At 32.1% G+C, this 24,956-nt stretch overlaps 1 non-coding gene across 1 annotated transcript; it reads right to left on the bottom strand.

Moving 5' to 3' along the window:
- Positions 1-960: 960 nt before the first annotated feature.
- TRNAK-UUU (transfer RNA lysine (anticodon UUU)) lies at positions 961-1,033 on the bottom strand. The gene has a single exon. It is a non-coding gene; the product is annotated as a tRNA-Lys (tRNA).
- Positions 1,034-24,956: the final 23,923 nt, after the last annotated feature.

Genomic DNA, 24,956 nt, shown 5'->3' with positions numbered 1-24,956 from the left:
CTAGGTTTTTGTGGCTAAGAATGACAACGGTTCAAGACCCACAGGGAGCATCTCTTGCTGCAAGGACCAAGCTGAGTGTATTCTCCCATCAGAACCTGCAAAATGTTCCCTCTGCATTGCGAGTTTTTGAATTTTCAATGTTTTGTAGATCAAATGATTAAAAGTCACTTTTTCTTCAAATTTTTTTAATGTTTTGTAGATCTAGACGGCTTGTTTAGTAGGAAACTTCTTTTGAATCATATGATTATGACAATTAGGTTTTTAAAGGGATTAAAAAATCAATGGCCCATAATGTGCCAAAATTTCATAACTCAAAAGATCCCATTTTTACATCAACAAAGCACAATCCAATGCTTGATCTGTGACAAACAAACCACATGCATGTAACACATCTATGTGGTTAGAATGAGTCGATAAAACTTTCACCTATGATTTCTAGCTCAATAGTTTGTTACCTTCATTAGTAGAAAATATTTTTTTATATATATATTGGTAATTATATAAATATGTGCTAAATGGATACTCTGCTAAATGAAACATTCTAGTGTTTTTTCACAATTCCAACCCCATAGAAGTCTTCAACATGATTGATTTACTATAAATCAACACTTTAGATCATGCATTTTAGATAAAAAAGGTATTTGGATCCTGAAAATTTTATAAAGTTTGTAGGCCGTTGATTTTTGAAACCTTATAAAAAAACATATCCATGCATCAGAATCAAATGCTCTATGAAGTGATTTCTGACAAAAAAAAAGCATATAGATCACATATGTATAGTCAGAATTTAGAAAAAAACCCAAAAATTTTAATAGCATTTAGCATCTTGTCCATGATGTATTTATTACCCATATATATATATATATATGTATATATATGTATATTATATATGTTTTATACATGTATTGTACAATATTTTTTCAGAAACTGCTAAAGTTATAATAAAAAAAAAACAGAAACCGCCCACCGTCGGGCTCAAACCCACGTCCACAAGGTTAAAAGCCTTGCGCTCTACCCACTGAGCTAGACGGGCTTATTGGCATACTTTGAAATGTTAACTTATCTTGATGATATACAGGCTACCCAATCACTGCAATCAAGTCGGTCCACCCTCGTGTTTGTCTTCGACGTGTTGGTATCATGTCTGGGTCCGATAAGATCGTTCATACATCTGGGTCTGGATTCAGAATTACAAAATAGAATGAGCCAGCCCCAGCAAAATTTTGATATTGAAAAATAGCAGATCTTAATTGGAACCAAGACCAAGCACATGTCTAGTTTAACGTTTCATAAATCAAACCAGGGTCGGCCGACGAAGAAATCAAACCTATTGTTTTAAATCTAAGCCCAGATTCTATTCGATGTAATTCAGGCTAGAGTAGGGTCCTATTTCAAACCCTTCATTTGGTCAAAGCCACATGGTGTAGATTATCCAAAGTCGGGGCATGAACATTTGGTTTAATCCACAATTATCAAAAGCTCTTATTTGGAAAACTATGGGACATACAAAAACATGATTTTCAAGTTCCGTATTATCACCTAAAGTAGAAAAGATTTTATAGAAATCTTGCATTAGAAACATGTAGTAGTGTAGTTATTACTTAGAGCTCCAATGGGTCAGGCCTGATTTGGATTTTGGTGGGTCTGAACTCGGATACAAATTTGAGTTGCTAGCCAGGTTTTGGTTTGGGTGGCTTAGTGTAACACCAGTGAATTTTGTTTATTTTAACTTTTAAATTTGACTGAAATGCAAGCAAAATTTAGGTTAAAATAAAGTTAAATTCAGGTAAAATTTAAGAGTTTAAATTGAACTAAGACTCTAATTAGGTTTGTTTTGAGTTGTAGGTTTCATAGGAGATCAGATTTGTTGATTTCGGTTATGGGTTGGTTCAGAAAATATGATTTTTAAAATTGACCGGCCTCTATTTTGGGTTTTAAAACCTAGATAAGGTTCAAAATTTGATTATTTAAAATTGAACAAACTGTATTTTAGACCCAACCCAATTAAGTTGGATATAATCCATTACATTTGGATCTAATTAGGGATGAATTGGGTTGAATATAACTCATAATATTTGGATCTAATCTTATTGGCTTGGACCCATAGGAACAAACACTTCGAACAACATTATTATTGTTTTGACAGAAATTTTGGCCAATTGATGCTTTACCTATTAAATCAGAGTTGACCTTTACGTTCCTCATTTCAAGGGCATTGAAATTGACTATCTATGCGTTAAAATTAGTGTTGATTTGAGTGTTTTATTATCGACCGAAGTTCATGCCTAATTATATATCGAAAATCAATGTTTTTCGGTATCGACTAAATTTTCTTACCGATCTATGTGCACATGATTAAATCTAAGACCACTAGGATGATCTACATTTCTAGGGCTATCAAATCGACTATTTAAACATTAAATTCTTTTGAGTCTTTAGGTCTGTAGGCCTCTCGAAAGGTTACTATGTCACTAGAGCCCAAGTCAGGATAAGAAGACCTCACCTTTCTTCTCTATCTTAATCAATTTTGAAATTTAATAAGTTACGATCCATAATTTATTTACTTATTTTATTAATAAAAAATTAATAGATATTAATTTTTTATATTACATATGAGACTCTTGCTTAGGCCCATTTATAAATAGAGGCTCTCATGATAGGGATGTGCATCTCTCCCTTCTTCTTCACATCTTCTTATTCTTCTAAGTCATTAAGAAAGTTCAGACCTCCATTAAAAACCTGCAACCACCTTAGTAAATGTCTATTTAACCTGAAACGAGGTACGAGTGAAGAAAAAAGCGATGGTGTCACTCATCTTATTTTCATAAAAATAACACCATCGTTTTTTTCTTTGTAATTCTATGATGGTTTTGTGATTCTTGCATAGATAATATGATGATTTTCATAAAGGACATGAAGTGTAGGTCAAATTTTATTCCATAAAAGATAAAAAACTTAAGTATTGTTCGCATTTTGATTATGACCATAAATGTAAATCATTTACTTAGGGTTATTTACCACTTATTAGAATGGTGCATGTGTCATTCATGTTTCACCATTGTGCTTTTTGAAGAATAAAATAAAAGGAGATACCATAAGCAATTATAAGAATTTAAAATACAACTATATGCTCATACATTCTATTCTAAACAGAAAAATATAAATTCTCATTAATGTAGATTTGTTACAGTTTTAAATTGAAATTAAAATATTAAAATTCCTAATCTAAGAAAAGCAATCAACATCTTCCAGGCTTTCCTGCAAACACAAGATAATATAAGGCAAAAGAAATACAAAATATAGAAAGGAAATTGAGGATATCATGTTAAAACTAATAGACATATGCTTATGTCTAGGCTATAATGGAAATACACACATTAATGAAGATGCAATGCCTAATGCATGAACGAAATGCATATGCATTTGCTTAAGTGCAATGCTTATGTTTATGAAGAAATGCATATGCAATGCCAAAGTGCAATGCATATGTTAAGGGAAAAATGCATATGCAATGCCTAAGTGCAATGCATATGCTAAAGGAAAAATGCATATGCAATGCCTAAGTGCAATACATATGCTAATGAAGAAATGCATATGCAATGCCTGAGTGCAATACATATGTTTATAAAGAAATGCATATGCAATGCCTAAGTGCAATACATATGCTAATGGAAAAATGCATATGCAATGCCTAAGTGCAATGCATATGATTATGAAGAAATGCATATGCAATTCATAAGTGCAATGCATATGCTAATGGAAAAATGCATATGCAATGCATTATGCTAATGAAAGTATGCATATGAGAATATATATGAGGTGGAGATCTAGCAGCTCATGGGCTGCTATGAGGCTATAACAGCTCATGAGCTGCTGTGAATGCACATGTTATGGGGATCCAGCAGCTCACGAGCTGCTATGAGGTCACATCAGCTCATAAGATGCTGTGAATACTTGTGATGCAAAGATACAACAACTCATGGGCTGCTATGAAGCTTACAACAGCTCATGAGCTGCTGTGAATGTTCATAAGGAGGTATTATGAATGCTTATGAGGTCACAACAGGCTGTTGTGAATGCCTATGCTATGAATGCATGAGGTCACAGTCAGTTAGATGAAATACGTATGTGTGCAGAAAAGAAAATATGATATGTGATACAAAGTATAAATAAAAAAATGACATATGAATGCAACAGGGGCAATGACACTTAATTATGTTGTGCAGAGGTGCCAAGTTACACAATGTAAATGTTGTATTGCTGAATCAACAACCTTCAGATGCAATCCTAGATGTTGTAATTAGATGCTAATGACTCATCAAATACAGAGGTGTAATGAATGGCTATGACAAAGCATTATCCTGAGCAAGTGAAGGTGAATCGTTGCAATACAATGTTATACTAAAATGCTATGACGAGCAAGCGAAGATAGAAGAAAACATGAGTTTATATCTTTTAATTTCAACATATTCATCCCTGTCAGTTGAAGGTGTTCAGACCATCATGTGAACATATTCCATTTTGAGCATTGTTATCCTAGACTCTTAAATTCAACTCCAAGAAATATAGATAAACTCATGTTATTTTTATATTTCTTGTGATTCTTGCATAGATAAAATTTTATTTGAGATATTCTATGAAGGTTTTGTGATTTTTGGATTATGTTTGTTAATGTTTTAGCAAGATTAGCATAAATATGATCAAAGATGCATTTTATGATGTTGTAAATGTGTCTAGAGCATCCAAAAATTGTGATTATATGAGTTTTTTCATGATTCTTGTTCTTGCTTAATAGATTTTGCATGAGTTTGGATCTTGGTTATTCAGTCTTTGTTTTTTATTTTAATCAATCTTAGAAAAAAATTGATATCTCTATGCAAACAAGGTCAATAAATACAAATAAAAATATGAAAGTATTCTACACTCCCATAGCTTGAATTTAGAATCTTGTTTTATTTCATTTGGTTCAGTTTTGAGGATAAAACGTTCAATGCAACAGAGCATAAATTTTCTACCCTGTCAGCAAGACTGTTCTGACCAAAGTTTTTGAAAGCTCTAAAACCCTAATCAAAGTTGATCAAACTAAATTATGAAAAATATGGATAAAAGGTAACATGTATAACAAGAATTTGTAAAAAGTATTTTTTTTCAAAAGATATTTTTGTAAATCTTGAGAAATTTCTCAAATTGAAATAAATTTTTAAAGTTGACAAGATCTGTCTGATATGTTTTCTTAATAGGGTTTAGTCCCAGAATTTTCCTGTATTTATTACAATGAATTTTGCAAATCTATTTTTTAGACTCTGTTTCTAAAATGATGGGGTCAATCCCATTAAAATTGTGAGAGTTATATTCGATCCTTATGAGTTTTGGTGGGTTTTCCAAATCGGCTTAACAGGGATCCGAACTACACAGTATGACATATGTTGATGCTGGATTGTATTTTATTTTTTGCATCATGTTTATTGATGCTTAAATAAAATATTATATTGATATGCATGTTAAGTGAATGCATTTCATTATTGATTGTATTGGGCATGCCCAAATATCAATGATTAGCCTACCTTAGTTGTGTATATACATATTGATTGCATTAATTGTATTGATTTTATGGTAGAGACTTATCGAAAGCATGCACTGAGTGACATGAATATTGTTGCATATGAACCCTGAATGTGGTTGTATGTTTGCATTGACACTATTAACAAAGGAGTTAATTAAGAAATCAAAAATAAAATTAATTCCCTTGTGACTTATTTGGAGAGTAAGATTGATATTGACGGTTCTGTGAAATATTGACTTAGCACGAGAGGTTGCTTTCATCCACCATTCACAGGACCTGTAACCGAGAGAACTATCATGATTTGTCTATGGTGTGATAAGTAAGACTCATGAGAAAAATATGATATATCAGGTTGCAGGAGTGTGATCGTTGAAAAAAAAAATATTTTTTAACCTTTCTTTATTTTTCTTTTTTGAAGGGAAAAAACAAAAGGCAGAATAGAGAAGAGAGAAACTCTTTGCAAGGTCTCACTTGACCTTTTGAAAAAAATTCTGAAATTTACTCACCTCTGTTTTAAAAATGTTGCAGGAAAATGGAGAGACAGGATTCGCTCGTCGGTACGAGGTTAAACCGTTCCTGGCGCCTTTACCAGGGGTAATTGAACCAAGGATCGATTCAATGCCTTTTGCTTTGCTTAAATTGGTCTAAATGATTATTCTGAAATTCTAAATGCATGGAAAATCATGCTTATGCTATGATGTTTGAATTTGAGGGATGTGTATGCTTTTCTTGGAAATGTTTTAGAAATTTGGATTTTTCCAAGTGATTTTGAAATAAGTTTGATAATATCCTTTAGAAAATGGTTTAGAAATTCAGAAAATGATTTTAAAAGATTGAATTTTGAAATGGACTCTACTTTGAAAATTTGTAATTGAGGATTTGGAAATTGGATTCAGAGTTTCAAAATTTTGAAATCTGAAATTTACTGAAAATCAAATTTGAATTGAAAATCAAGATTAGAAATCAACTCTAAGTTTCAAAATCATAATTGAACTGGAAATTTAAACTTTAGCTTGAAATTAGAATCGATATTGAATTTGAAATTTGAAATTTTGAAGATTAAGATTATATTTTGAATTTGAAACTTAATTTTGAAATTGATAATGAATTTGGGAATTGAAATAGGGATTTAAAATTTGAATTTAAAATAGGAATTTAGAAAAGAATTTGGAAGTTAAAAATTTTGGAATCTAAAAGAAAACTTTAAAATTGGAATTCAGGATTTGAGATTGAGTTTGAATTCGACATTGGAAATCGATTTTTGAAATTGAATTTGGAATTTAAGATGGGATTTTCAAACATTTGATTTGGAATTGAATTGAGATAAACTTCAAAATTTAGAATTGAATTTGAAAATGAAAATTTGGAATTTTGGAAATTTTGAAGAGTAATAAAGAATTTTAAATTTAGCGATTGAATTTGAAATGAAATTCAAAGTTAAAATACGAAATTTAGAAATGTAAGTTTAGAAATAAGGATTGAAAATTGGAATTTGAAATAAGATTTAAAGCTGAATGAAATTTTGAAATAACAGGATAAATTTGTATTTATGAATGGAATTTGAAAATGGTTTTTTGAATTTTGGAAATGAAAACTGTGTTTTTGAAAATTTTATTTCAAAAATCACTTGGAATTTTGAAAACAATTTGAGATAATGGCAAATGATGATGTAAAATGATGAATGTATTGAAAGAATTTGTTTAAAATATAAATTTTAAAAGCAAATTTCATTCTTTAATAGAATTGAAATGAGATTAAATTTGAATATACTCATGACTATGGTCACAAATATATTTTGATTTAATCTTCATTTAAATTCCAAGAAAGAATAAAATTATTTTTTGTTCTTTTATATAATTTAAAGCAAGATTAAATTTCAATATATCCATGACTATAGCCACAAATATATCTTGATTTAATCTTTACTCTGAATTTTGATAAAAAAAAGAAAAGATATTTTTGAAAAATATGATGATTTTCATAAAGGACATGAAGTGTAGGTCAAATTTTATTCCATAAAAGATAAAAAACTTAAGTATTGTTCACATTTTGACTATGACCATAAATGTAAATAATTTACTTAGGGTTATTTACCACTTATTAGAATGGTGCATGTGTCATTCGTGTTTCACCATTGTACTTTTTGAAGAATAAAATAAAAGGAGATACCACAAGCAATTACAAGAATTTAAAATACAACTATATGCTCATACATTATATTCTAAACAGAAAAATATAAATTCTCATTAATGTAGATTTGTTACAGTTTTAAATTGAAATTAAAATATTAAAATTCCTAATCTAAGAAAAGCAATCAACATCTTCCAGGCTTTCCTGCAAACACAAGATAATACAAGGCAAAAGAAATGCAAAATATAGAAAGGAAATTGAGGATATCATGTTAAAACTAATAGACATATGCTTATGTCTAGGCTATAATGGAAATGCACGCATTAATGAAGATGCAATGCCTAATGCATGAACAAAATGCATATGCATTTGCTTAAGTGCAATGCTTATGTTTATGAAGAAATGCATATGCAATGCCAAAGTGCAATGCATATGTTAAGGGAAAATGCATATGCAATGCCTAAGTGCAATGCATATGCTAAGGGAAAAATGCATATGCAACGCCTAAGTGAAATGCATATGCTAATGAGGAAATGCATATGCAATGCCTGAGTGCAATACATATGTTTATAAAGAAATGCATATGCAATGCCTAAGTGCAATACATATGCTAATGGAAAAATGCATATGCAATGCCTAAGTGCAATGCATATGATTATGAAGAAATGCATATGCAATTCATAAGTGCAATGCATATGCTAATGGAAAAATGCATATGCAATGCATTATGCTAATGAAAGTATGCATATGAGAATATATATGAGGTGGAGATATAGCAGCTCATGGGCTGCTATGAGGCTATAACAGCTCATGAGCTGCTGTGAATGCACATGTTTTGGGAATCCAGCAACTCACGAGCTGCTATGAGGTCACATCAGCTCATAAGATGCTGTGAATACTTGTGATGCAAAGATACAGCAGCTCATGGGCTGCTATGAAGCTTACAACAGCTCATGAGCTGCTGTGAATGTTCATAACAAGGTATTATGAATGCTTATGAGGTCACAACAGGCTATTGTGAATGCCTATGCTATGAATGCATGAGGTCACAGTCAGTTAGATGAAATACGTATGTGTGCAGAAAAGAAAATATGATATGTGATACAAAGTATAAATAAAAAAATGACATATGAATGCAACAGGGGCAATGACACTTAATTATGTTGTGCAGAGCTGCCAAATTACACAATGTAAATGTTGTATTGCTGAATCAACTTCCTTCAGATGCAATCCTAGATGTTGTAATTAGATGCTAATGACTCATCAAATATAGAGGTGCAATGAATGGCTATGACAAAGCATTATCCTGAGCAAGTGACGGTGAATTGTTGCAATACAATGTTATACTTAAATGCTATGACAAGCAAGTTAAGATAGAAGAAAACATGAGTTTATATCTTTTAATTTCAACATATTCATCCCTGTCAGTTGAAGGTGTTCAGATCATCATGTGAACATATTCCATTTTGAGCATTGTTATCCTAGACCCTTAAATTCAACTCCAAGAAGCTTGCATTGTAATTCGTCATGATCATGATTCATGATCTGGTCACCAATTCTTCTAACAATTCCAACCTGATTTGACAAATGAATTAGAGCATTAAAACAATGAGCAACAATTGCACGTAATAATGAGAAAAACTTCAGGCGATGCTCATGATAATCTTCAAAGTTCTTGGTGATCATCTCAAGAGTGCACTAAAAAAAAACATCTTCAGATATGTGAGGCACATCCTCTGTCATGACACCTTTGTACTTGTTTATTATCGTTGCAAAAACTAATAAAACTTATGCCTCTCGGGCATCTGGCAAATTCCTAGCACAGTTGCCAAGAACAGGATCCATCATTGGTGGCACAAACTGCTTTCCTATCTATAACTGATCTTCGGCCTTGTCCACAAAAGTTTCAATCAGTTTCAGTGTCTCTCTCTTTACCAACCTCAGAAGTTTTACATAGGATGTTCTTGATGCATATGGACTTCCTTCAGCTATGCTGCTTGAAATAAGTTTATTATACATTATGTACGCATTAAGCATATCCAAACAGATCAATGACATCTTAGACAAAAGGTATGTTCCTGATGAACTGGAAACATTGGTGTCCCTCTGTAATATGTCAATCACAGTTCTTTTCACAGCCTGATCTGTGCACTGGTTGGGAGGAGAGAAATGCTTCTTCTCAATGGTGGATCGAGCCTCTTCACCAATGGAATGGAGAAAAGAAGAAAGAGAAGAAGGAAGAAAGAAGAGGGAAGAGGGGAAATGGAAAAAGTGATCGAGAGAGCTCGTTGTGAGAACCCAATCGATGCTTGATTACAATGCTCGATCACCCTAATGCCCCCCTACGGTGGTTGTTATATAGGAGGAGACCGTTACGAAATTTTCAAAAACGGTCCCTCTAGTTTCGAGAAATTTTTAAAAGAAGGGGTTTTAGTTATGAGGATTTTCAAAAAAAGGGGCAAGAGTTATTTTTTTGAAATCGCCCCTCTCATACTTTTTAAAAGAAAAGCCTAAAATATACAAGGAAAAATATAAGGGATTTAAAAGATGGGATCCAGATGAGGTTTTTTGAAGGATTTATAAAAATATTAAATTTTAAATTTTGAGATTTTTACAAAAAGAGAGATTTTGAAATAACAGAGTTTAATTTTTAAAAAAATTGAGTTTCAAAATGGATCTGGATCCAAGGTTTTGAGCAAATATCGAGTTTGGATCTTGAATTCAAAAAATGAAATGAGATTGGATATGGGCAAAATACCTGAGCCAATACGAAGAATTTGATTTTTGGATTTTAAAAATAGAAGATCTGGACCCATAATTGGATTTGGATATCTGATTTGGATCCGAGATTGGGTTAAATATAGAAACTGAAATTGGATTTTAGATCTTCAACAAGGAAATGAATCCGAGCAATGAATAGAAATTAACCTGATTGCTCAGAATGTGGGTACCAGGGGAAAAAGAGATTTTTTGAAATTTTGAAAATTTGGGGTGTTCACAGATGCCCCTCTTTGCTGCTAAGCCGGTTGAAAGTCGAGCTTAGCAGCAAAGAAAACACACCAAAATTTTAAAACAAAAATACCCCAGTCAAAAAATCTGAACTGAGCGCGAAAGAATCATTTTGTGAAAATTATCCTCAGGTTTAACACCTTATCCGGAATGGCTTAGAAAAAGACAAAATCCTTGAAAATAAGATAATTGGATAATAGGAAATGAGGAAATCATGATGGGACTCTTGGATGAAGATCTGAAAATTGTAATAGAGAGATTTTGATGAAGTCTCATGGCTAAGACAAAAATAAGCTTTTTGACAAAGACTCAGGTTTAGCCCTTGACCTGGATGAGACGAAAATACCTCAAAAAGCTTAGATTCAGGTTTAACCCTTATCTGAATGGGGAATGAAAATATCTCATGATAATGAGGCTCAGGTTTTAACCCTTACCTAAATGAAAAATGGAAATACCTCATCGGAATGAGGCTTAGGTTTTAACCCTTACCTGAATGGAAAACGAAAATACCTCATCGGAATGAGGCTCAAGTTTTAACCCTTACCTGAACAGGAAGTGAAAATACCTCATCGAAATGAGGCTCAGGTTTTAACCCTTACCTGAAAGGGAAGAAATATGATGTTGCCAAAGCAAATTTTTAGAATGAATAAGACAACTATTTTGAAGATGTAAACAATGCCAGGTTGCATCAAAATAGACATTGAGTATTTATTTCATGTTTGAATAGCTAGAAAATTTTGCCAATAAGATGAAATTGTAGTTGATTCAAATGCTTGAAAATGTGCACGTATATGCAAACGATATTCTCTCTTTTACCTAGACTATTTCTTCCAACAAGGTTAACTCCACGGGTTCTAGAATCAAATTCAAATTTTAATGCTCTTCAAGGAAGATATCCATTTCCTTGATATGAAAAGAAAAGAAATATTCTTAATTTCATAAAAGCAAGTAGTGAAAAGATATTGATAAAGGAATTTTGCATAAGAAAAGATGATTTTTGGCAATTTTGATATCTGAGATATACTTTTTGCACCTTTTGAGACAGAATAAATTATTTTGTTAGGGTTTGGGGAGAATTTCATCACATCAACCTTCAACTTGGATGCTCTAATTTTTCATAGAAGAACACTTCATACTCCTTTAACGTAGAGATAATCAGGGTCTTCCTTGTCCCCAGAAATTGATAAAGATGTCTATTTTGATTGAAATCTTTTGATAGTATGAATCAAATATCTTTTAGGGTTGGTCAGGAGGTTCATCACATCGGCCTTCAACTTGGCGATGATTTAAACTTTCCTTGGAAAGATACGTCACACACTCCTTCAACTCGGAGGTGATCCGAATCTTCTTTATCCCCAGGGTCTAACTCGTATATTCATCTTCAACTTGATGATAGTTGAGAGAACCCTTTTACAGATAATTAATTACACTTGCTTTATTGGGAAATTTGAGTGGATTCTATATTGCTCAGAATATTTTCACTGCTTTCTTGCCAGAAGAATTGACTTTTAAAATGCACCATAGCTATGATCAATATCATTTCGCTTTTGGCTTTTCAACATCATTGAATGTTTCTTTGCTAATCATACCAAGGATATTTCTTTCATTCTTTTGGTTGATCAACAGGAAAAAGATTTAAATTTTATCCCTTTTTTTCGCAAAAAGCTTCACCTTTTTTGAACAAATACTAGAGATAATCTGAGGTGATTCTTTTGTGCAGTAAAATATTAAAATCAACAACTTCAGTAAACTAGAAAAATATTCGGGAATCCTTTATGAAACAATCACTCCACATTGAATCTGATGGGACCTTTAGTTAAAATTATGAAAATTAGATTTTAAAAAATCCCAACCAGTGAAAACTGGATTTTGAAATACTGACCAGCGAGAGCTGGAACCTTTTGAAATAATGACCAACGAGAGCTGGAACCTTTGAAATGATAACCAGCAAAAGCTGGGACTTTTGAAATAATGACCAGCGAGAGTTGAAACCTTTGAAATACATGACCAGCGAGAGCTAGAACCTTTGGAATACATGACCAGCGAAAGATGAAACCTTTGAAATACATGACCAGCGAGAGCTGGAACCTTTAAAATATTGAATTTTGATAAGAGATTAGATCAGAAGGGATGGTTGATTCCATAGGAATAACATTGGTTCTATAAGAACAAAATTGGTTCCATAGGAACGTCGGTTCATTGGGAAAAACACTGATTCACTTAAAAACAAACATTGGTTCAATCAAGAACAACATAGCTTCAATTAAGAACAAACATCGGTTCAATCAAGAATAGCATAAGTTCACTTAGGAACAAGCATCAGTTCAATCAAGAACAACATAGGTTTACTTAAGAACAAACATCGGTTTACTCAAGAACAACATAGGTTCATTGGGAACAACATTGGTTCAATAGGGATTCAACCTAAGAACAACATCGGTTCAATTAAGAACAACATTGGTTCACTTAAGAACAAACATCGATTCAATCAAGAACAACATAGGTTCACTGGGAACAACATTGGTTCGATAAGGATTCAACCTAAGAACAACATCGGTTCATTTAAGAACAATATCAGTTTACTTAAGAACAACATAGGTTCACTAGGAACAACATTGGTTCAATAGGGATTCAACCTAGGAACAACATCGGTTTAATTAAGAACAAAATAGGTCTACTGGGGACAACATAAGTTCAATAGGGGTTTAATCTAAGAACAACATCGGTTCAATTAAGAACAACATCGGTTCACTGGGAACAACATCAGTTCAATAAGGGTTCAACCTAAGAACATCAGTTCAATTAAGAATAGACATCGATTCACTGGGAACAACATTGGTTCAATAGGGATTCAACCTAAGAACACAATTTGAGAAGGAATTTTGGTTCACAAAGGGATTCAACCTATAAGCCATATTGATTTGACAGGAGTTCAACCTACAAATCACATTGGTTCAACAGGAGTTCAACCTACAAATTATCGGTTTCATAGGGGGTCAACCTAAGGAGTACATCGGTTCAGCAGAGGTTCAACCTATGAACTATTGGTTCCATAGGGATTCAACCTAAGGATCACATTGGTTTAGCAAGGGTTCAACCTACAAACTATCGGTTCCATAGGGGTTTAACCTAAGGATCACATTGGTTCAACAGGGATTCAACCTACGAACTATCGGTTCTATAGGGATTCAACCTAAGGATCACATTTGTTCAGCAGGGGTTCAACCTAAGGATCACATTGATTCAGCAGGGGTTCAACCTACGAACTATCGGTTCCATAGGAGTTTAATTTAAGGATCACATCGGTTCAGCAGGGGTTCAACCTACAAACTATTGATTCCATAGGAATTCAACCTAAGGATCACATTGGTTCAGCAGGGGTTCAACCTACGAACTATCGATTCTATAGGGGTTTAACCTAAGGATCACATCGGTTCAACAGGGGTTCAACCTACAAACTATCGGTTCTATAGGGGTTCAACCTAAGAACCACATCGATTCAACAAGGGTTCAACCTACGAACTATCGGTTCCACCGAATGCCGATCATACAAATAAAGGACAATACTTGATAATGCTTGATGATTATGATGAGAGATCTTCAATCGTCACCCTCACGATGATTTGGACAACTGTCGGGGTCTTAGGATTTATCCCTTATCCTGAATGGATAGAAGGAAATACCTCATTAAAAAGAGACTTAGGTTTATCCCTTAACCTAAAAGGGAAAAAAATACCTCGAAGGACAAGGTTCAGGTTTATCCCTTAACCTGAAAGAGAAGGAAATACCTCAAAGAATGAGGTTCGGGTTTATCCCTTAACCTGAAAAGGAAGAAAATACCTTGAAGAACAAGGTTTAGGTTTATCCCTTAACCTGAAAGGGAAGGAAATACCTTGAAGAACGAGGTTCAGGTTTATCCCTTAACCTGAAAGGGAAAGAAAAGGAATTTGAAGAGAGTCAACCTCAAGGCTGAATTTGGAAGGGACCACCCATAAAGCTGAATTTTGAAGGAAGGTCCAACTCAGAAGTTAGATTTTGTCAAAGAAAGTTTGAGTCTAAACTCAGTACTTTCAAGAGAAATCAGACCAACTCAAAAGTTGGATTTTTTGAAAAGAATGCTCGAGTTGAAACTCAGAACCTTTAATGAAAATCAGACCAACTTAAAAGTTGGATTTTTGGGAAAGAAAGCTTGAGTCAGAATTCAAAACTTTCAATGAAAATCAGATCAACTTAAAAGTTGGATTTTTGGGAAAAAAAGCCCGAGTCGGAACTCAAAACTTTTAATAAAAAACAGACCAACTTAAAAGTTGGATTTTTGGAAAAGAAAGCCCGAGTCAGAACTCAAAACTTTTAATGAAAATCAGACCAACTTAAAAGTTGGATTTTTGGGAAAGAAATCCCAAGTCGAAACTCGAAACTTTTAATGAAAGTCAGACCAACTTAAAAGTTGGATTTTAGGAGATATTTGACAAGTTTGTAACCCGAAGGTTAGATTGCAAAAATTGGTTGACCCAAAAGGTCTGTTTGAAAAACTGGGTGACCCAAAGATTTAAAAACTGATTGATTGAGCAAGGATCTTTAATGAAAGATTGAATCAGAAGGAATTCAACCTAGGAAACACAATTTTGAGAGAGAAATTGGTTTGTAAAGGGACTCAACCTAAGAACCATAATTTAAGAAAAAAAAAGGGTTCAACTTGTAGGTTGAATTTGGGAAATGAAAATTCTTGATAAAAAATTCTTAATTCATGATTTGAATGGACCATCATAGTTAGCTATATGAGGTCTGCTTTCAGAATTATCCTCTTATCCTGAATGAGAAAGTTTGACAAAATTAATGATGGAAGGTTTTATTTGATTCTGCCTGCATACATGGTTTCTGAAAAAATGAACTTTTATAAAATAATAGAAAAATGCCCCAGTATAGCAGGGAAGAAAGAATAATATAAGATCATTGTTACTGAAGAAGGCTCTTTGAAGAAATATAACAATAATAGAAGTAATTCAGAATTGGTAATGAGCTTCCTTGTGAACGTGGGAGAATATCTGAAAATGAAGGCAAGAATAAATTTTCAGGAAAAATTATTCATTACAAAAAATATATTGCACGAGAGTTCAGAGAATAACATTATAAAGAAAGTGACACTCAAATATAAGGAAAATTGATGATTTCATTGATGTAATGGAGAAAAGATGACAAATTTAAGGAAAAACAATTGGGGACTACATTGTTCTTACGAAACAACAACAAACAGAAATGACAGAAACGAGAGAGCATTGGCATTGTCATTTTCATGAATGATCAGGGAAAGGTTTGGTCATGACTATAAGCTTCTTCTCTCCTTCATCTGGTATCAAAAGCTCTTTGTCAATGTAGTCATGTACAATATTCTTGAGGATGAAGCAACATTCAGTATCGTGCCCCATTGCTCGATGGAACTTGCTGAAACAATCTTTCCATTTTCCTACGGTGACAAGAGGATCAACAATCCTTGGAAGTTTGATCATATCCTTTGCGAGCAGGTATCCAAGAATTTCCTCAATCGACTGACCTAAATGAGTAAACTTGCAATCATAACCCCAACCATCATGCTTTATCTTTTCTCGATTGCTTGATTTTTTGTTGAGTGCTGACTTTTTTCTGGGAGCTGGACTGAACACGCTTGGTTAGGGCCACTGGCTGGTCTTATTCTTTGTCCTCAACAAATTGGTTCTTATCAATACAATCCTTAACGATATTTTTAAAGATGAAACAATGATCGGTGTCATGCTGTAAACACCCCAAATTTTTCAAATTTTCAAAAATTCTTTTTTTGCCCTTGACCCCCACCTTCTAAGCAATTAGGTCAATCTCTATTCACTTCTCGGATTCACTGGTTGAAGATCCGAAATTCAATTTCATTTCCTACATCTGACCCGATTTTGGATCCAGATTAGATATCTGAATTCAATTCTGAGCCTGATTCTCCTGTTTTCAATTCAAAATCTAAAAATATATAATCAATTTTCTGAATGGCTCAAATATTTTCATCCAGATCCAATATCCATTTGGATCCACTATTCTCTCAAATTTGAGATCCAAACTCAAATATTTACTCAAAATCTCGAATCCAAATCCATTTTGAAACTCAATTTTTGAAATTAAACCATGTATTTTCTCAAAACCTCATTTTTGAAAAACCCTTAAATTTCAAAATAAATATCTTACAAAACTTCTTAAAAAATTCATCTGGATCCTCTCTCTCATATTCTTAAGGTTTTCTTTCAAAAAACTTAAAATAATAATTTCAGAAAACAACTTTACCCTCTTTTGAAAACCCTTGTAGTTAGAACCCTCTTTTTGAATTTTCTTAAAAATGCAAGGGACCCATGTTATAAAAATTGTAACGGTTTTCTCTTATAAAAACTATCGCAGGGAGGAGGTCGAGCATCCGTTTCTCACCCATCCACTATACCACGCATCTCCTCCCGATTTCTCCTTCTCCTCTTCTCCTTTCTCTTCCCCCTTTTCTTCCTCTTTTCCTCTAGTTTTCCCTTGGGATCGACTGAAGGAGCTCATCCTCGATACCCAGAGGAAGCACCACCTCCACTCAACTGATCAACCATTATTGGACACAACAGTCCAGAAAATCCAGGCTTAATCTAGCATTTCCCTTGTTTACTGCAAAGTCCTGATCCAAGCTTCTACTGGTTTTTTCCAGGAATTTTCTATTGCACCTTACTGTTGCATTTGCTGCATACATATATATATATATATTTCATCATACCAGCTTTAGCTTATACATCTACATCTCATTGCTTAAAATGGTACCTACAATGGCCTATACAGCATAGCACTCATCCCCATTCTCATCAACCACATCCATATCCTCAGCCCCAAGTCCAGACTCATCAGCATGCTTATCCGCAATCTCAAACCTATGCCTATGTGCAGCAGGGACTTCCTCCTACGTAGTCGCAACTCCAGCCCCAACATCACTAATTGCCCAGGTTCCACAACCACAACATCAGCAGCAGGTTATCTCTGTGCATCCACAACCACAGAATGCATCAGTTCAGCAGCATCCTGTGCAAATGCATGCTCAATGGTAGCTCTTAAACCAGCCTCTTCCTCATGAGATGCAAGTACCAAATCAATTTCCTCCCCAACAGCTGCGGCCATATCATCCTTCAATGCAATCTCATGGACCTATGCAACACACAACACTTTCACTTCCTCACTCCTTTGCACATCAATACATCACCTTCACCCTCACTCCCTCTACACCAGCACATCACCTATCCCACTCTCATTTCCAACATCACAACAATCTTTTCACCTGCATATTGTTCATGACATTGCATATCGGTATGTGCATCCCCTGCATATTAGTGTTATCCCTGTAGTTTCACAACAAGCACCCATATGCATTTTCAGTTATGAATATATATATATATATATATATATATATATATATATATATATATATATATATATATATATATATATATATATATATATATATGCATTTCATCTTGTAAATATATATGCATTTCTTCATTTAGCATAAGCATAGCGCCTAGGCATATGCATATGCATCTCATTATTAGCATTTGCGTTGCACTTAGGCATTACATATGCATTTTCCTCATTAGCATTTGCATTACACTTAGGCATTACTTATGCATTTCCTTCATTAGAATTTGCATTGCATATGCATTTCTTCATATTGCATCTCATTTAGGCATTGCATCTTCATTAACATATTCATTTCCACTATAGCTTAGGTACAATCATCTGTATATTAGTTTTAAGATGGTATTTTAAATTTCTTTTCTGTATTTTGCTTTTCTTTTTCTTATGTTATCTTATGTTTGCAGGTAAGCTTGGGAGATTCTGATTTCCTATCTTAGATTAGGAATTTTAATATTTTAATTTCAATGTAAGACTGTAATAATTCCATATCAATGAGAATTTCTATTTTTCTGCTTAGATTAGAATGTATGAGCATATAGTTATGCTTTAAATTCTCAAATTTTCCTGTGACATTTCATTTTATTCTTCAAAAAGCATTGTGGTATAACACGAATGACATGTGCACCTTTTTAATAAGAGGTAAATAACCCGAAGTAAATGATTCACATTTATGGCCATAGTCAAAATGTGAACAATACTTGAGATTTTTATCTTTTATGGAATAACATTTGATTTCCATCATATTTTTCTAAATATCATTTCTTCCTCTATCAGAATATAAGATATAAATTAACTTGAGATATATTTATGGCCATAGTCATGGGTATATTAAAGGTTATTTTTATTTTAAATCCTATAAATGCAAAAAAATTTATTTTATTCTTTATTAGAATTTAAATATAGATTGAATTATAATATATTTGTGACCATAGTCATGAATGTATTATGATTTAATCATATTTCAATTCTATTAAAGAATAAAATTTGCTTTTTTCAATCTTTAAATAAATTTTAAAGCATTCATCATTTAGGATAGAATTGCATTATTTCAAGTCATCTTCAAAATTCCAAGTGATTTTGAAATAAATCTTCAAAAACACACTTTTCATTTCTCAAATTCAAAATCATTTTAAACTTCCATTTATAAATTCAGATTTATCCTTTTATTCTCAAATCCATTCAATTTTAAATTCTATTTCCAATTCTCTATTTTTCAATTCTCATTTCTTTTAACTCCAAATTTTATTCAAATTCTTTATTTCCATTTCGAATTTTCAAATTTCATTTCAAATCTTGAGTTTTAATTCAACTCTAAATCAAAGTTTTGAAATTCACTTTGAGATTTCAAACCAAATTTTGAGATTTACTTTGAATTTCTAAATCAATTTTCAAATTTAATTTTGATCTCATATACGAAGTCAAATTTCAAAATCTACTCAAAATTCTAATTTCAAAATTCAATTGAATTTTCAAATTCCTTTCTGATTTCAAATCCTAAGTCCAACTTCAAATCCTAATTTAAAAATCCAAATTTAAAGTTTTATTTCGAAATTCTAAATTTTCAATTTCTAAATTCATTCTTTAAATTCATATTTTAATTTCAATTTCAAACACTAATTTCATTTTCCATTTCAAAGTTAAACTTCAATTCCAAAACCAATTCAAAATTCCAATTTCCAATTCCATTTCCAAGTTTAAATTCTGATTTTAAAATCAATTCCAAGTCTCAAATTCAAATTCTGATTCAATTTCATAATTCTAGAAATAAACTTAATTTTTGAATTCCTACTTCAAAATTCAGTCTCTTATTTTCTAGTTTCCCTCTCTTCCAATTCCATTTTCGATTTTCATTTTTCAAATTCAAAAACTCTCAAAATCTCAATTATATTTCAACCTTTGATTTTAGTTATAATTTCAACTTCCAAATTTCAATTTTTCTTTTCAAATCTCAAATTCATTTCAGATCCAAGTTTGGATTTAAAATCTCAAAACTTCCAAATCAAGTTCAATTTCTGAATCACTTTTTCAAGGATATTTTCAAACTTGTTTGAAAATCACTTGAAAAATCCAAACTTCTGAAATATTTCTGCATGCATCATATTCCAAACCACCATTTTCAAAGTTCATTGCACAAGCATGATTCCATGTGCATTTAGGATTTCAGAATAATCACTTAGATAAATTTAGGCAAAGCAAAAGGCATAAATTTGATCCTTGATTCAATTACCCTTGGTAAGGGCGTCAGGAACGGTTGAACCTTATATCGGTGAGTGAAGCTTGTCTCTTCATTTTCCCGCAAAATTTTCAAAACGGAGGTGAGTAATTTTTTAAAATCTTTTTCAAAGAAAGGTCAAGTGAGACCTTGCAAAGAGTTTCTCTTCTCTCTTTCTTTTCTTTCTTTCTTTTTCTCCTCAAAAGGGAAAAGGGAAAAAGAAAAGAAGAGAAAAGAGAAAAAAATTTTAACGATCACACATGCCCTACGGAATTTATAGAATTGATTTTTGAATCTTCCCATGATCGTGGGAGGATCATTGATTCTTGGGAGTTTGACTAATTCATTGGCCAACATGTATTCAAGGACTTTGTCGAGCGGCTCATCTAAAGGAGTGAAATCTCGATCATTGCTTCATTCTCTGTGCTTTGGTTTTTCTTGATTTTTTTTTCTTTTTTTTGAGGGCTGGATTGAAAAGGCCTATTATTGTTTTTGTAGAACTTTCCATTTTGGCCTTTAAACCCCTTTGAATTGCTACCATGGTTGTTCTGTTTGCCTTCGTTATTGCTCCTGTTGAGCTTAGAACTTCCAGCGCTGCTATTGTTGTGATTGTCAATGATGTTCATAGGGAAGGTGGTAGGTGTCTTTTCTTCAACAGGAATGTTTTTGAAACTGGCTTCAGCCTGTTTGAATAATATTTCAACCATCATTTTTTTGAACAACTGATATATAACAGGATCAATATCTTCCATGTCTTTCTGACCCTGTCTTCTGGCAAATCTTAGAGAATCCATCTTTTGCTCGCTACTGCTGCTCTAACTGACACACTAAGATGATGCAATCCTCTAATCTGATATTATGGCAATGCCAAAGCTCTCTGCGGAATAAGGAATGGTTTAGACTGAAGAAATTTTGAAAGAAAGAGATGATGAAGGAGATATTTGAGAATTAGGTTGATAATTTGGAAAAGATATCTCATTACCAGGGATTAGGTCATCGCAAAATTTGTCACAATTGTGTTGTTACTCCGTGGGAGGAATAAACAACTAGAATATGAAGGAAAATGTTATTTTGAAAAAGATATCTCTTGACGAAAGAGATTTTATGTGAGAAGACAAAAAATTTGAATAGAATCGAAAGATATACTAGAAGATATGAAGAAGGAAAAGTTTAAAAAATAGATGGCAAGATTTAAAATTTGAAAAATAGCAGACAAGATCAAAGAAATTGATGAAATCAAAAGAAGAAAAGAAAATACACCTGGAGTTTTGAAAATCTAAGGAGAGTTTTAAAAAGGATTTCCAGGGTTTGGGAAAAATAGTTATGAAGAAATAGAGAAAATATACGCCTGGACTTTGAAAAATAGAAGAAGACTTCGAAACAAATATTTAGGTTTTTTAGAAAATAATTTTGAAGAAATATGGAAAGAGAAATATACACCTAGATTTTGAGAAATACAGAGAAATCTTAAAAAAAAGTATCCAGGGTTTAAGAAAATTATTCTGAAGAAATAAAGAAAGAAAAATATACACCTGGATTTTGAGAAATATAGGAAAATCTTGAAAAATATCCAGGGTTTTATGAAAATTTAAAATATGAGAATTTACAAGAGGATAAGCAAAAATCACACCAAAATTATACAAGCAAGGATGCACAATCAGCATTCCCTAAAAGGCGACCCTAATATGCAAACTTTGAAAGAGCTTATAGGACCTTAATCTTAACTCTACGGTTTAGATCATCTGAATCCAATCAAGATACGCCGATATACTCAAGCCGAAGTTTGAAGTACGTGGCATAAGAAAATTTCTCTGGTTCTAAGGTAATAGTTTCCCAACATCCTTGAGCGTCTGTCGATATACTTTGGACTATGGCCCTTAGTACATGGCAGGAGGTGTTAACCCAAATAAGTAGTCAAGTTGTGAGGCTCTTTCTTGAACTATGATTCAGTGAGGCAGCCCAGCAACGTGAAGACAAAGATAATATAGGTGGGGATGTTTTTGAAATTATGCTCAACATGCAAGAAATCAGATGTCTCTAATGCAAAGTTCTAAAGAAATAGAATTTTGAAAATCATAAAGAAGCACAGACTTGCATACATTGTTTTCATTCAATCCCTAGATTGAGGAGGGTTGTATTTCAGACTTAAGTCTAAGTGATCATGCATAGATCTTTTCAATATGGTTCTACCAAACCATACTTAATCCTATATGCATTAATGTTAGTTGGGTATGATTCTTGGTCTCTAAGGCTGCATGAAAATGAAGCTGGCATTTGAAAAATAATGACTTAGAAGAATTTAAACAAAGCAAAGATATTAATTCAATCAAACAAAGATGTGTCCCATCACGATCGCCAAACCTGTGATTGTTGCAAAATTTTTCTCTTTTAACCTTTCTTTCTTTTATTTTTTTGAAGAAAAAAAACAGAAGAGAGAAACTCTTTGCAAGGACTCACTTGACCTTTTGAAAAAAATTATGAAATTTACTCGCCTTCGTTTTGAAAATTTTGTGCGAAAATGGAGAGATAGAATTCACTCGTCGATACGAGGTTCAACCATTCATGGCGCCTTTACCAGAGGTAATTGAACCAAGGACTGAATCAATGCCTTTTGCTTTGCCTAAATTTGTCTAAATGATTATTCTAAAATCATAAATACAAGGAGAATCATGCTTGTGCTATGATGTTTGAATTTGAGGGATGTGTATGCTTTTCTTGGAAATGTTTCAAAAATTTAGATTTTTCCAAGTGATTTTGAAACAAGTTTGAAAATATCCTTTAGAAAATGGTTTAGAAATTCATAAAATGATTTTGAAAGATTGAATTTTGAAATGGACTCTACTTTAAAAATTTGTAATTGAGGATTTGGAAATTGGATTCAGAGTTTGAGAATTTTAAAATCTGAAATTTATTGAAAATCGAATTTGAATTGAAAAGCAAGATTAGAAATCAACTCTAAGTTTTGAAATCATAATTGAATTGAAAATTTAAACTTGAACTTGAAATTAGAATTGATATTGAATTTGAACTTCGGATTTGGAATTTGGAATTTGAAAATTTGAAGATTGTGTTTATATTTTGAATTTGAAACTTAATTTTGAAATAGATAATGAATTTGTGAATTGAAACTTTAGAATTGAAATAGGGATTGACATTTTGAATTTAAAATGGGAATTTAGAAATGAATTTGGAAGTTAAAAAATTTGGAATCTAAAAGCAAACTTTGAAATTGGATTTTGAAATTGGAATTTAGGATTTGAGATTGAGTTTGAATTCAAAATTGGAAATCGATTTTTGAAATTGAATTTGGAATTTAAGATGGGATTTTCAAACATTTGATTTAGAATTGAATTGAGATAAACTTCAGAATGTAGAATTGAATTTGAAAATGAAAATTAGGAATTTTGGAAATTTTTAAAAGAAATAAAGAATTTTGAATTAGAAATGAAATTCAAAGTTAAAATATGAAATTTAGAAATGTAAGTTCAGAAATAAGGATTGAAAATTGTAATTTGAAATAAGATTTAAAGCTAAATGGAATTTTGAAATAACCGAATAAATTTGTATTTGTGAATGGAATTTGAAAGTGGTTTTTTGAATTTTGGAAATAAAAACTGTGTTTTTGAAAATTTTATTTCAAAAATCACTTGGAATTTTGAAAATGATTTGAGATAATGGCAAATGATGATGTAAAATGATGAATGCATTGAAAGAATTTGTTTAAAATTGAAATTTTAAAAGCAAATTTCATTCTTTAATAGAATTGAAATGAGATTAAATTTGAATATACTCATGACTATGGTCACAAATATATTTTGATTTAATCTTCATTTAAATTCCAAGAAAGAATAAAATTATTTTTTGTGCTTTTATATAATTTAAAGCAAGATTAAATTTCAACATATTCATGACTATAGCCACAAATATATCTTGATTTAATCTTTACTCTGAGTTCTGATAAAAGAAGAAAAGATATTTTTGAAAAATATGATGATTTTCATAAAGGACATGAAGTGTAGGTCAAATTTTATTCCATAAAAGATAAAAAGCTTAAGTATTGTTCGCATTTTAACTATAATCATAAATGTAAATAATTTACTTAGGGTTATTTACCACTTATTAGAACGGTGCATGTGTCATTCGTGTTTCACCATTGTGCTTTTTGAAGAATAAAATAAAAGGAGATACCACAAGCAATTATAAGAATTTAAAATACAACTATATGCTCATACATTCTATTCTAAATAGAAAAATATAAATTCTCATTAATGTAGATTTGTTACAGTTTTAAATTAAAATTAAAATATTAAAATTCCTAATCTAAGAAAAGCAATCAACATCTTCCAGGCTTTTCTGCAAACACAAGATAATACAAGGCAAAAGAAATGCAAAATATAGAAAGGAAATTGAGGATATCATGTTAAAACTAATAGACATATGCTTATGTCTAGGCTATAATGGAAATACACGCATTAATGAAGATGCAATGCCTAATACATGAACGAAATGCATATGCATTTGCCTAAGTGCAATGCTTATGTTTATGAAGAAATGCATATGCAATGCCAAAGTGCAATGCATATGCTA

The sequence above is a fragment of the Nuphar pumila genome, chromosome 3 (genome assembly GCF_984573655.1).
Source record: "Nuphar pumila chromosome 3, dmNupPumi1.hap1.1, whole genome shotgun sequence".
Classification (NCBI taxonomy): domain Eukaryota; kingdom Viridiplantae; phylum Streptophyta; class Magnoliopsida; order Nymphaeales; family Nymphaeaceae; genus Nuphar; species Nuphar pumila.
The sequence above is the reverse complement of the archived record's forward strand: the minus strand, read 5'-3'. Positions and strand labels throughout refer to the sequence as shown.